Raw genomic sequence first — 14,836 nt, forward strand, 5'->3', positions numbered from 1 at the left:
TATACAGGGGGTACTGGTACAGAGTCAATGTGCTGGGGCAACAGTTAGTCGAGGTAATTGAGGTAATATGTACATGTAGGTAGAGTTATTAAAGTGACTATGCATAGATAATAACAGAAAGTAGCAGCGGCGTAAAAGAGGGTGGGGGGCAATGCAAATAGTCTGGGTAGCCATTTGTTTAGCTGTTCAGGAGACTTATGGCTTGGGGGTAGAAGCTGTTTAGAAGCCTCTTGGACCTAGACTTGGTGCTCTGGTACCGCTCGCCGTGCGGTTGCAGAGAGAACAGTCTATGACTAGGGTGGCTGGAGTCTTTGACAATTTTTTTGGCCTTCCTCTGACACCGCCTGGTATAGAGGTCCTGGATGGCAGGAAGCTTGGCCCCAGTGATGTATTGGGCCGTATGCAGTGCCTTGCGGTCGGAGGGCAAGCAGTTGCCATACCAGGCAGTGATGCAACCAGTCATGATGCTCTCGGTGGTGTAGTTTTAGAGCCTTTTGAGGATCTGAGGATCCATGTATTTACATTACTAGTTGAACTACATGTAGTTCCCTACTCCCCAAGACTGCATCCATATATATGTGTACTTCACACATGCATTCATACATACCGTACATAATTTCTGAGTGTGCCTATTGATAATGTGCATATGCAGTGTATTTGCATGTCGTTGGCCTAACAGTGTTTTCAAGACTGGCTTTCAGGAACCTAGCTTAAAGTCAGTCAGGAACCTACAGTCAGGAACCTAGCTTATAAGGCTCTGTCCAAAGTGAGTCAGACCAAATCAGCCTCAAAATGGATCATTAGCCTTAGACCCCAAGCAATCCTTAACAAAAACCACACTCCGTCCAACAGACAGACATTCTTCAATTTTACAGGCACAATTGTGCAGAATGTTGTGCTGTGCACTGTGGTCTTAATTGATGATATTCACATACCAGTAAGAATAAGAGAGGGACAAAAAGCACAGCACAGTATATTTTAAATAAAGTATGATTGCCTTGGCTTTAATAGAGACTAGTGTTGTGTGTCTGAACATTCAGACCCATTCACAACAATCTCCTGAAGCGTAGATTTTCCAACTGGCTAGCCTTACGACTTGCTCCAATGTATTTACTGACTTAGTTTTAGCAGTGAGGAATCATTCTTTATCAACATTTGAAGTTGTGAGTCAGACACATTTCTTAACTGTTAAGAATGAAACAACATATATGGAATTGTTTTAAGAAGGTCATACCAAGGATCATTTAGCTATTTGATTTAGAATTTTAAGGCTCCTTGAAGTATCAAAAATATATATAAAAAAATGTTTTGATGAAAAAGTATGTTGGGACTTTCTGTAATTAGCCTAAACAAACTCATTGAATAACAGATTCACTACATGGCACAACAGATAGTCCCCCCCCCAAAAAAATCTAGGAAGATCTATATCTATGTATTTAACCCCTTGTTTTTGGAACAGTCTAAGCCCTGTCTAAACTGGAGGGTGTGTGTGGGGGGGTGGGGGGGGGGGTGGGGGGTGACCTACTAAGCTATTTGGAATTGTTTTAATACGGTCATACTAAGGATTATTTTGCTATTTGATTTTGAACGTGCGCTACAAAAATAAACAACAGCCTCTTGCTAGGTGTGCACTTGAATTAAAGGGTAACTACACCCAAAAATCTAAATTCCTCACATTTTTACCAGAACTCCAAACTGGTATCTTGATGTGGTTTTCAGCATTGTTGTGGACAAATGTAGTTGTTTTTCTATTAAGTGATTTTGAGAGCAAAAACCTGAAAAAAAAAACAGAATCCTGGAAAAACTAAATAGAGAAAACGCAATTTGGAAAATAACAAAATGGAATCAGGCAAACAATGTAACAGATTTCATAGGGCCCTACCTAATGATCATTTTTTAATTAAATATAGGCTAAAATAAAAATATAATACTTAAGACTGATATAAACCTTTTTAATTTGTATTTAATTGTTTTTTTGTTTTTTTAAATGTTGGATATTTACTTTGAATAAAATACATTGTGGCAATTCATAACTTGCAGTAAAACTGTAAATAAGACTAATCTCAAGAGTTAAATGTTAAAAATGGTTTAATGTTCTCTTACTTAGAAAATAGTCCTGATCATATAAGCCTAGACCTAGACAATATCCAAAACAACTAACAATACAATGAATTCATAAATTTTTTAACTGTAAAGTCATGTCTTTCTACACAAGACTACAACATATTTTTCCAATCTGGAGGTAAACTTGATAAAGCATTCAATAATTTCACTGTGTATTCAGATGGAATCAAGGCATTAGAATGTACCAGATGCCACCAAAATAGAGCTCCGTGGACAAAGAAAATCTAACCCTGGATGGCTACTTTTTCTATTTGGCTATCTACTCTATGTACTTGTTGAAAACATTGTCCTGTGGCATTTCAGAAAGTTGCATGAAAATACAAATCCATGCAAACAATAATGAGTTGTAAGGATGTCCCCGGGACATCATGAAATGGTCAACTAAAGTTGTGTCATGGTCCCCTGGAGGTTTTGTGTAGTTCCCGGTTGGTCCCCGGGACATTCCAGAGGACATTTTTAGGACATTCTTGGGACGTTGTGTCATGGTCCCCTGGAGGTTTTGTCTAGTACTCGGTTTGTCCTGGGGAAGTCACCTGATGGTCGCAAAGAAATGTTATCCCCCCACACACCCTAGTTTATTTTTATTTTTTATTTTGAGTCAGAGTGCATTATTTATTTTGTTTCTTTCATTTTTTATAAACAAACAGAAATCCCACAAAAACGAAACACAACCACCACACCCGAAACACACCACAACACACCTGTCCATTAACGAACAAAATCACACAGTAGCCTCTCCTTTCAATACACAGTACATATCAAACGCGATTATGTCTGTTGGGAAATGTCACACTCCTCAATAATGTCAATGTAAGATTTCTAGATTTGATCAAATGTCTTTTTTTTGTTGCTTAATTTTATCAAACATAGCATCTAATCGAATGTAGCTACATAGTCCAGCCTCCAATTCGTTATTGACGGTGAGTATGATGCTTTCCAATTGATAGCTATTCATTTTTATGTTGCAATTAGTTTTTGATATTGGTCACCAATATTTACATTTCCGAACAGACATAATCATGGAGATGGATGGATATAAATTCCTAGACACAATGATAGGATAGCACAGACATCCCAAAATAGTGTCAGTTTGTCACAGGACCACAGCATATGCAATAGGGTTCCTGATTAGTTTTTTTCATCTCCAACAGAGATGAAACATACAGTACATACAATACATTCTGGCAGGAGGGCAGTACATCCTATGGATTATTTTGAATTGCAATAATTGATGTCTAAGGTTGTAGGAGCAAATATGAACATTTTCACATATCGGTGACCAATGGTTGCAAACATTTCTAATAACATGTTTTACCGTCGTCATTATGGGTATTGTGTGTAGATGGGTGAGAGAAAAAAATTGCTACGCAAACAATACACAACTTTACATTTCTGTGTCTCCAGAGGATTTTAGCTGCACAAATACATTATTAGACTGTATTAGTGATTTCAATACTTGGATGGCTCACAACTTCCTGCAGCTAAATCAAGACAACACAGAGGTACTTATTATTGGAGCCAAAGCACAGAGAGAGAATTTGGCCGCACATTTTAATTATTGGGCAATAAAGATAAAACACCAGGTAAAAAACCTAGGTATCATTTTAGATTCTGAACTCCATTTTGAATCACACATTGGAATAATTAATAATAATAATAATAATAATAATAATAAAAGCTAAAATAGCTTTTTACCACCTGAGGAACATTGCCAAGGTGCGGCCGTTTCTATCTCAGGCTGATACAGAGAGACTAATCCATACTTGTATTACAAGCAGGCTTGATTACTGTAATGCTCTCCTGTCTGGTCTACCCAAGAAGGCCATTTGGTCAACTGCAAAACATACAGAATGCCTGCAGCACCAGACGGAGAGCACACATTACACCGGTTTTAAGGTCTCTACACTGGCTGCCTGTGAGTTTTAGAATTAATTCTAAGATTCTTCTATTTGTTTTTAAATCAATCCACAATTGTGCACCCCAATGAATATGAGACATGCTTTTGAGTTATATACCCAGTAGGTCCCTCAGGTCCTCTGGTACTGGGTCCCTCAGGTCCTCTGGTACTGGCCTTTTAACTATCCCAAAGCCAAGGACCAAGAGGCATGGAGAGGCAGCCTTTTGTTACTATGCCCCCTGCCTCTGGAATAGCCTGCCAGAGAACCTGAGGGGGGCTGAAACTGTGGACATTCTGTATTTAAAAGAGATCTTAAAAACACACCGGCTGTATCACAACCGGCTGTGATTGGGAGTCCCAAATGTCGGTGCACAATTGGCCCAGCGTCTTCAGGGTTAGGGTTTGGCCATGATAAGCCGTCATTGTAAATAAGAATTTGTTCTTAACTGACTTGCCTGGTTAACCTGTTAGGGCTAGGGGGCAGCATTTGCACGTCTGGATAAAAAAATGTACCCGATTTAATCTGGTTACTAATCCTACCCAGTAACTAGAATATGCATATACTTATTATATATGGATAGAAAACACTCTAAAGTTTCTAAAACTGTTTGAATGGTGTCTGTGAGTATAACAGAACTCATTTGGCAGGCAAAACCCTGAGACATTTTCTGACAGGAAGTTGAAACCTGATGTGTTGTATTACCTTTAAACCTATCCCATTGAAAAACACAGGGGCTGAGGAATATTTTGGCACTTCCTATTGCTTCCACTAGATGTCACCAGCCTTTACAAAGTGTTTTGAGTCTTCTGGAGGGAGATCTGACCGAACAAGAGCCATGGAACGATGATGTCCCATTAGACACCTGGCGCGCGAGTTCATGTTGGGTACCCTCGTTCCAATACGCTATAAAAGAGTATGCATTCTGGTTAAATAAAGGTTAAATAAAAAAATGTCTGAAGCGCATTGTTGCATTCATGTCTGAAATGTGCTATATAAATAAAGGTTGATTTGAATAAGTCAAGGGTATGAATACATTCTGAAGGCACTGTAACTAGTTTCATTACACTTAATCCCTTTTTACTGTTGCCAAGCCCATCAAGGTCCTGATTGATGAGTCACTAATCCAGTCACAGCTTTTTGTCTTTTGGCAATGCTAGGGACACCGACACACACACAGTGAGTTTAACATTGTGTGTCAAATATGTAATTAGAAAACACTATGTAATCATGTATGTCAAAGTGTATGTTTGTTCATACAGTAATTTTTGTTCACCTGGGATTTGAACACCTGGGATTTGAACATTATGATCTTCCTGCTATGCCACTATGTCTGTACCAATGACTGATTTCACCTGTAAGCCTATTCCTACACTTTGCACTTCAAAGTCCATCTCAGCTCTGTTAAAAATACAATGAAGAAAAACTATTATATTTATAATTATCGTAGTGATTCAGGAGTAACATTAAAACAGAATAATAGCCCCCACCAACATTAGACAACTATACCGAAAACACAATGAGAGAATTGTCAGATTAATTGAAAACTAAAAGTGAAGTACTAAGTGATCATGTCAAATGTAATCATATTGTCATTGATTATTTATTTTTGTACTATTTTAGCTGAACAGCATTTCATTACTTTACCTGGAACCATCACGTGACAAAAACCTCCAGGGGACCATGACACAATGTCCCAAGAACATCCTAAAAACGCCCCCGGGTCAAACCGGGAACTATAGAAAGGTCCCCCAGAGAACGTTCCCTTGGGACCATCATGCGACCTCCTAAGGACTAGTACAATGAAAGTCCTGAGAACGTCCTAAAAAGGTCTTGACATGGTCCTCAGTGATGTCCTGGGAACTTACAGAGAACTACACAAAGATCCCCCAGAGAACGCTCCCTTGGGACCATCACGCAACATTCTTAACATTTTCTCAGAACGTCAGCCTTAAGGAACCTAATGGGAATATTGCCGAATGTCCTCAGACATTCCCTGTTTGCTGGGTAGGCTACACAACTGTCATTCCAATTAAAATGTCTAAACTACAGTTGTTGTGTGTTAAAACTGAAAGAAGGAAGACATAGAGCAAAGAGACCGTCGGTCAGACGATGAGAATAAAAGGAAGGATCACGTAGACAACACTCTTAGTAAAGCAAATCAACTCTTAATCATTAAAGCTGTGGGTTTCAGATAAATAGATGCATAATTACCTTCGTAAAACATTCAGTGTAAATTAAGTTTGCTTTTGTTGAATGATGATGTAATGATCAAATAGTACAGAGTATTGTAGGAAACTCACAGGTCTGCTGTTCATTCAGAAACTCAAATATAATTATATTGGACACCTTGTCTTGTTGTCAGATGCCCTGTCGATTTCCCTGCTGCAAATCCATTCACTCATTCAAGCTTTGCTAACATGCTGTTTCTGGTTGTTGTGGTCCATCAAAAAATGCAGTATGTGTTAAAACGAGAGGAAACTAATTATGGTTCTGCAACTTTCTTTTTTTGCTTTCTGATTTGGAATACTTGCTGTTGTGGTGGAAGGAACTCATAAGAAATTAGAAAGTTTTAGGCTATTATTTGGGGAGAGAAATATGATGGTCCGACTAGTGATGACAGCTCTTTACGAAAAAAAGTTCAAATGTATGCACGCTCTGGATCAGAGCGTCTCCTAAATGACTAAAATGTTTTTAAAAATGTAACACTAGAACTGCATGGCTTCTCAACCTCCAAGTACCCACTAGAGAACTCGATGTTGGGTGTCCCTTTTAGCCTTCGTATCATATTGACAGATTCATCTACTGTGTTAACCTGGCTACACTCAATCATAATCATATCCGTAAAATGGAAGAGTTTTATTATGCTTAAGTAGATAAGGAGCAGCACACGGAGGTGTGTGTGTGTGTGACTGTCTGTTGGGGAATAGTGAACTACATTTAGTTTACATTTTAGTCATTTAGCAGACACTCTTATCCAGAGTGAGTTACAGTTAGTGCATTCATCTAAAGATAGCTAGGTGGGACAACCATATATACCACGTAATAATACGTTTTAAAAAATCTTGCTTCGTCATTATGGGGTATTGTGTGTAGATTTATGAGGGAAAAAATTATTGAATTAATTTTAGAATAAGGGGTGGCAGGTAGCCTAGTGGTTAGAGCGTTGGGCTAGTAATCGAAAGGTTGCAAGATCGAATCCCCGTGCTGACAAGGTAAAAATTTGTTGTTCTGCCCCTGAACAAGGGAGTTAACTCACTGTTCCTAGGCTGTCATTGAAAATAAGAATTTGTTCTTAACTGACTTGCCTAGTTAAAAAAATATTTTTGAAAAATAAGGCTGCAACCCAACAAAATGTGGAAAAAGTCAAGGGGTCTGAATACTTTCTGAATGCACTGTATGCCATGATGGAGGCACCAGCAAAGAGCCATCTTTACAAAGTTCAATAACATAGCACAAACACAAAACTCTAAATATACCAGAGCTGTGTACTGGCAACTGTCCTTTATTGTTCGGCATGATGGAAAATGACAGATGCAGACCTGATAAAACTATTTACCTTCCACACAACTTGTCTCCGGAGAATCATGCACATCTTCTGCACAAACACAATATCAAACACCAACCTCCTTAGACAAATGAAGCAGTAAGCCATGGATGCCATACTTAAGAGACGCCGCTGGAGCTGGATTGGACACGCCCTGAGAAAGAGTACAGACTCCATCCCAAGAATAGGTGTCCATTGGACTCCAGAGGGCAGGTGTAAAAGCGGGAGGCCCAAGACAAAGGGGCGGAGAATAATCAACAAAATCAGCAGAGCTGGGGCACGATGGAGAATATGGCCAGAGTCAGACAGAAATGGAGTGCCTTTGTTATTGCCCTATGCGCTAGTGGACGCGATGTGGATGAGTGAGATGAAGATTTAGAATGGGATGTTTGCTTCGCAAGTCTCATTAATTAAATCAATCAAATTGGATTTGTATGCAGATACAGATACATAGACGCACAATATACGTTTGTAAAAGTCATGTGTAAATGAAGTTCATGATTATGTGATGATTAGAATGCTTTAAGCTATTATTTGGGGATGGAAATATGATGGTGCATCAACTGATGACAGCTCTTTAAAAGGATTTTTGTGGTAGTTGTAGAACTACATAGAATAGGTTCGTATATAGACCTGCTGATAGTTAGCTGTTGTTCTAGCTAATAAATAAACTCTTTAGGCTAACAGTGATCATTGAAAAGTACATTTCCGGAAGAAAATGTGATGTGCTTGCTAGCTTGTTTGAAAGGATTAGGGTTTTGAAATAAGTTAGTGTCTGTGTACGATAGTGTCTGCGGTAGTAATGGTGGTGACTGGTTATAGTTAAAAAAGTAGGTAGATGAAAAACCTTGATTGGTTGGTTGATAGGATAGACTGAAAGTTGATTTGGTGTCTCTTGCTTGAATGGTTCAAGAGTTACAATTATTGTTGTTGGGTATTATATGCAAATGTATGCATATTTAAGTAGTGATCATTTATCATGCATACCACAGCTACACCAGAGCTAGTGCGAACCAGATCTAGCTTGCTACACCAAGGAGCTGAGTGTGGGTCAATAGTTTTGTGGTAAGTAGCTGTGTGGTTGTGGTCAGTAGCTGTGGTCAGCAGTTGTGGTCAGTAGTTTTGGTCAGCAGTTTTGTGGTTGTGGTTTAGTAGTTGTGGTCAGTAGTTTTGGTCAGTAGTGGCTATGGTCATTAGTTGTGTGGTTCAGTAGTTGTATGGTCATTAGTTGTGGTCAGTAGTTGTGTAGTTGTGGTCAGTAGTTGTGTGGTTGTGGTCAGTAGTTTTGTGATTGTGGTCAGTAGTTGTGGTTTAGTAGTTGTGGTCAGTTGTGGTTGTGGGCAGCTAGAAATCTTATCTGTATCATTCCAGGGTGTCCAGACCGGGGAAGCATTAGAAATATTCTCTGTAGTGTTCCAGGTCATGCCATAATGTAGTTATTTTGGAAGATACTGTACTTCTCCCTATTAGCTGAAATCATATTTTTTCAAAGCCATTTTAGCTATCGCACTAGGTGTTTGGTCTGAACAGATTCACAAATCATGGGAATTTGTCGCCCTATGAAGACGTTGTCTCCCTCTGAGGCAAGTGTTACTAAGCAACCCCCACATGCAGTTGCCTTGGCAGGCCTGCTCCCTCCGTGGCTAAAGCCAGTGTGAGAAACATGCTATCAAATGTTTGTGCTATGAAATTAAATAAATACTGCACTCTGACCCACAAAACTTTGTTGCTAGATTCATGATAGTGTTGTTAGACAAACCAATGAAAGTGAACTTCAAAACGTGATGTTCCCTATACAAGCTCATTATGAGATTAATTTGATTTGTGCTAGTAAAAGCGCAATGGCAAAATAAAATAACATTGCTAGTAGAGGCTGTTTACTGTCTGACAAATTCTATGTAGTGTTAGAGCATGACTCAGAGATAAGTTAGTGATGTGTGTGCGCGTACATGCTTGTGTGAGTGTGTGCCTCTGTGCATCTGTGTTTGTGTGAGAGAGAGTATGTGTTTTGTTTGTACTCTGTACTAAGGAGAGCAAAATAAATGCCAGTGCCTGCACACTATTTCAAAGTTATTGAAATGAGTACGGCAGAAAAAATTAGACTGCCTCCCTGTGTACTGGTCTGACAGATTAGTTTATGAGTTATGAATACATTAATAAATGCTGCATTTATAAAAGTTACAACACATCCAGAAGAAAAACAAAAACAAAAAACGAACCCCTCCTTCCCCTCTTTCGTCCAAGCAGTGATGATGACGATGGCCGTTAAACTCAAAAAGACTAATCTTTGGCCCGTCACTCTCATACAGATGGGCCCCTATGTAATGTGCCTGTCTGACACAAGCATCACTCAGCTCAAAGTGCAGACTCAGAAGAAACCCTAGACATCCACACATAGTCCTAGCAATATACATTTTACATTTTAGTCATTTAGCAGAGTGACTGCATACATTTCATTTTTTTTTTCTTCTCCATACTGGTCCCCCGTGGGAATCGAACCCACAACCCTGGCATTGCAAACACCATGCTCTACCAACTGAGCTACACAGTACCTAGTATAGCTATCTGCCACAGTTATATGAACCAATATACACTGCTGAAAAAAATAAAGGGAACACTTAAACAACACAATGTAACTCCAAGTCAATCACACTTCTGTGAAATCAAACTGTCCACTTAGGAAGCAACACTGATTGACAATAAATTTCACATGCTGTTGTGCAAATGGAATAGACAACAGGTGGAAATTATAGGCAATTAGCAAGACACCCCCAATAAAGGAGTGGTTCGGCAGGTGGTGACCACAGACCACTTCTCAGTTCTTATGCTTCCTGGCTGATGTTTTGATCTTTCACTCTAGTGGTAGCATGAGACGGAGTCTACAACCCACACAAGTGGCTCAGGTAGTGCAGCTCATCCAGGATGGCACATCAATGCGAGCTGTGGCAAGAAGGTTTGCTGTGTCTGTCAGCGTAGTGTCCAGAGCATGGAGGCGCTACCAGGAGACAGGCCAGTACATCAGGAGACGTGGAGGAGGCCGTAGGAGGGCAACAACCCAGCAGCAGGACCGCTACCTCCGCCTTTGTGCAAGGAGGAGCAGGAGGAGCACTGCCAGAGCCCTGCAAAATGACCTCCAGCAGGCCACAAATGTGCATGTGTCTGCTCAAACGGTCAGAAACAGACTCCATGAGGGTGGTATGAGGGCCCGACGTCCACAGGTGGGGGTTGTGCTTACAGCCCAACACCGTGCAGGACGTTTGGCATTTGCCAGAGAACACCAAGATTGGCAAATTCGCCACTGGCGCTCTGTGCTCTTCACAGATGAAGCAGGTTCACACTGAGCACATGTGACAGACGTGACAGACTCTGGAGACGCCGTGGAGAACGTTCTGCTGCCTGCAACATCCTCCAGCATGACCGGTTTGGCGGTGGGTCAGTCATGGTGTGGGGTGGCATTTCTTTGGGGGGCCGCACAGCCCTCCATGTGCTCGCCAGAGGTAGCCTGACTGCCATTAGGTACCGAGATGAGATCCTCAGTCCCCTTGTGAGACCATATGCTGGTGCGGTTGGCCCTGGGTTCCTCCTAATGCAAGACAATGCTAGACCTCATGTGGCTGGAGTGTGTCAGCAGTTCCTGCAAGAGGAAGTCATTGATGCTATGGACTGGCCCGCCCGTTCCCTAGACCTGAATCCAATTGAGCACATCTGGGACATCATGTCTCGCTCCATCCACCAACGCCACGTTGCACCACAGACTGTCCAGGAGTTGGCGGATGCTTTAGTCCAGGTCTGGGAGGAGATCCCTCAGGAGACCATCTGCCACCTCATCAGGAGCATGCCCAGGAGTTGTAGGGAGGTCATACAGGCACGTGGAGGCCACACACACTACTGAGCCTCATTTTGACTTGTTTTAAGGACATCACATCAAAGTTGGATCAGCCTGTAGTGTGGTTTTCCACTTCAATTTTGAGTGTGACTCCAAATCCAGACATCCATGGGTTGATAAATTGGATTTCCATTGATTATTTTTGTGTTATTTTGTTGTCAGCACATTCAACTATGTAAAGAAAAAAGTATTTAATAAGATTATTTCATTCATTCAGATCTAGGATGTGTTATTTTAGTGTTCCCTTAATTTTTTTGAGCAGTATATATTTGCATACATTAAACGTTGCAATGTCTGCACTTCTGACAAACTGAGAACGGTAAAATAGCTCCTATTCTCTCACATCCTTGAGAATTAGAAAATACTTTGAAAGCCATAATCTCTCAGAGTGACCTAACTGTTACCACCCTCCCTTTGTATAGACCTAACTTGCATTGCAGACTGGTCCCATAGACTGGACGTCACATTGTATACGTTAACCTGGGACACTTAAATTAGTTTGGTATGGTAACGTAAGACAGATGGTTACTTATGTTAAAAACCAAAGTAGGGTGGTTGGTCGGGATTGATGGATGGGCTATAACGCTAATGTCTATCCCAAAGATTGCGAGTTGGAATCTCATCATGGACAACTTTAGCTTTTTAGCTAATTAGCACCTTTTCAACTACTTACTACTTTTCAGCTACTTTGCTACTACTTATCATGTTAGCTAACCCTTCCACTAACCTTAACCATTTTAGTTAACCCTCCCTTTAACCTAACTCCTAAACTTAGCCTTAACCCCTAGTCTAGCTAATGTTAGCCAGCTAGCTAGAAATTGTAACATATCATATGTTTTACAAATTCATAACATATAGTAACTTGTAACTGTAACCCATTGATTCGAGTTGAAAAAATAAATGCTGCGCTCATGGAATGGCATGCTTTAAGCACTACTGAAAAGTGCTATTTACATGTGAAAAATGAATGCCATATTCTGCATTTGCTATAAGCCTATTTTGTCGCCTGCCTCTGTTTTGGTAAAAAGCTGAGGGATGGGCCTGTTATGAGGTTATACAGTGTTTGTTTACATTTACAATGTTTACAAACATTGGAGAAAAACAAGCTTATATTTTATAAAGTCCAAAAACGGATGTAGCAACTACAGATTCCCCGTTTTTTTATCAGCATGAATTAGATTGAGCAATAAAAGCCTCACTTTTATTCTATAGGCTGGGATTTGCACTATGCAGCTGTTGCAAGAACGCATTTTTCACTGTCTGTCAACTGGTTTGAAAACAATGATTGATAGGCAGTTTGCACTTCTTGAATTCAACCATTATTCGGTTCAAATGCACATTTAAATTTGTGAACAGCCACCCACAACAACCACAATCCGTAAGGTGCAAATAGCCAAATGAAAGAGCAGCAATGTAATTTACATCAAGGTGCTATGTAGATATCAATAATAAGTGATATCCGTATCACCATAGACTACACCTGTGTGGCTCAGTTGGTAGAGCATGGTGTTTGCAATGCCACGGTTGTGGGTTCGATTCCCATTGGGGACCAGTATGGGGAAAAAATGTATGAAATGTATGCATTCACTACTGTAAGTCGCTCTGGATAAGAGCATCTGCTAAATGACTAAAATGTATGTAAATGTACACCACTGCTGTCATTCTTACCCCCAAGCGTTTATTCAAGTTGGATAATCTTTGGATGCTGACAGCAGTCGCATCATTGGAAGACATATCTTGGACTGAAGCCTATTCCTGTTCTTGAATGTCATTGAGAAACATCCTTTCTGAATTTAAAAGTAATCCTTGAAGAAATCATATAGTTTTTATATCATACAAAATGGGTGATGGACATCCACTAATTAATACATACCATAGGACACGAAAGGTATCATACAAAATGGAGTGTCTCGGATTTACAAACAGAATAATACAAAATGCTCAGAGACCAGGTTGTGCTTTTGCCAAAGATACAGTCAGCTTTTGGTGTTTCGCTCTCACCATTTTCCCTCTCTCTGCTCTTTATGATCTAACATGTACATAAGTAATGGCAGAACTCTGGGCATGAGTCTGCGTGAGTTATTTTTACTCATGACTCGGCAGCTCCTGAACTGTTCACCCTTGAGCAAAAGCTGCCAATGTGGTGAAACTAGTTAGGATGACAAAAGGACAACATCTCCCTGGGGAGTAACAATCCTGGTGGAAAGGAAGCAATGTGACGCAACAACTTTGTGGATGATACAACACGGGGATTATAACGACGACTGACATTTTGCATGTCACTCGTCCACATGTAAGGGCAGGCGACATTGGGGACAATTTTTCTTCGATATGACTTGCCAGTAATACGATGTTATAGTGAAACAAAACATCAGCCAAATGGTTTATAAATCATTTTCAATCCTGTGTACAACTTAGTCTTTTACAAAGAAGGAGATGCAACCAAAATTCTGAATCAAAAAGTATGAATCATCCCATCCTAAATCGCCCATCTCGACACCTATCAGCACTACCGTTAGAGAAAACTTAACAGAAAACCTCTGTGTCTCTGTCAGGAATGAAGCTTTCCAAGACGGACACATCAAAAGAGGAAAACTAACATCATGGTATGGAATGGAGACGGGGTCAGGGAAACTCAGTGAAACCCTTGCGAGCCAATTTCCAATTCCTCAATTCCAATTAGTAGTATTATTACAGAGCTTCTTCGAAGCCCCATGTAGGAAAAGAAAAGAGATAACGTAGCCTTACTCACCAGAGTTGAGCTAGGTCGTGGGTTCTCAGGGCATTAATGGAGCCGTTTGGCAGAGAGCAGAGGGGACGACCGAGCACAGCTGCGTCTCCGTGCAGATCAGTTCATCAGCCTTTAGACTTGTTTCCAGGTTGATAACCGGCCCATTCTACACAGCCAGAGCACCAAACATAGAACGTCAACATCTAGATAGGGCTAATTGACATGACAAACACAATCATGCGTCCGTCATCTCTTCTGGTTCATACGTTCTACGGCAGTAGACCAGACCTTGTTCAGGCAAGGCCTTCATGTACTGTTAGCTAAAAACGAAAGGGCCACCGAGCAATAAGGCAAGCACATGTGCATGTGGACTGGGTTACTTCATCGTCATGCGTTTTGCTAAGTTCTCTCATTAGGGAAAAGTAGCAAAAAGAGAATTGTTACAGTAAACTAAACCATTATGTATTTTCCATAATTTCCTCTTTCAATTATAGTGGGGCATCATTTATAATGAATGCAAAAATTGCAAAGCTATAATGTCAATCTGTCACCCTGTGTATTTATGTGGGTGTTGTGGCCATGTGCATGCATTTATAAATGCATGTGTGATTATGTTTTTGTTTGTGTATATGTGGGAATGCATGTGTGATTGA

At 40.4% G+C, this 14,836-nt stretch overlaps 1 protein-coding gene across 5 annotated transcripts in view; it reads right to left on the reverse strand.

Moving 5' to 3' along the window:
* Positions 1 to 14,836, reverse strand: part of pcbp3 (poly(rC) binding protein 3) — a 181,377-nt gene that overhangs the window by 137,459 nt on the left and 29,082 nt on the right. For all 5 annotated transcript variants that reach the window (XM_082966945.1, XM_082966943.1, XM_014163880.2 and 2 more), the window contains exon 4: positions 14,205 to 14,349. The gene's annotated coding sequence lies outside the window, so the exon portion shown is untranslated. The remainder of the gene's footprint in view (positions 1 to 14,204; positions 14,350 to 14,836) is intronic.

The sequence above is a fragment of the Salmo salar genome, chromosome 21 (assembly GCF_965601325.2).
Source record: "Salmo salar chromosome 21, fSalSal1, whole genome shotgun sequence".
Lineage (NCBI taxonomy): Eukaryota > Metazoa > Chordata > Actinopteri > Salmoniformes > Salmonidae > Salmo > Salmo salar.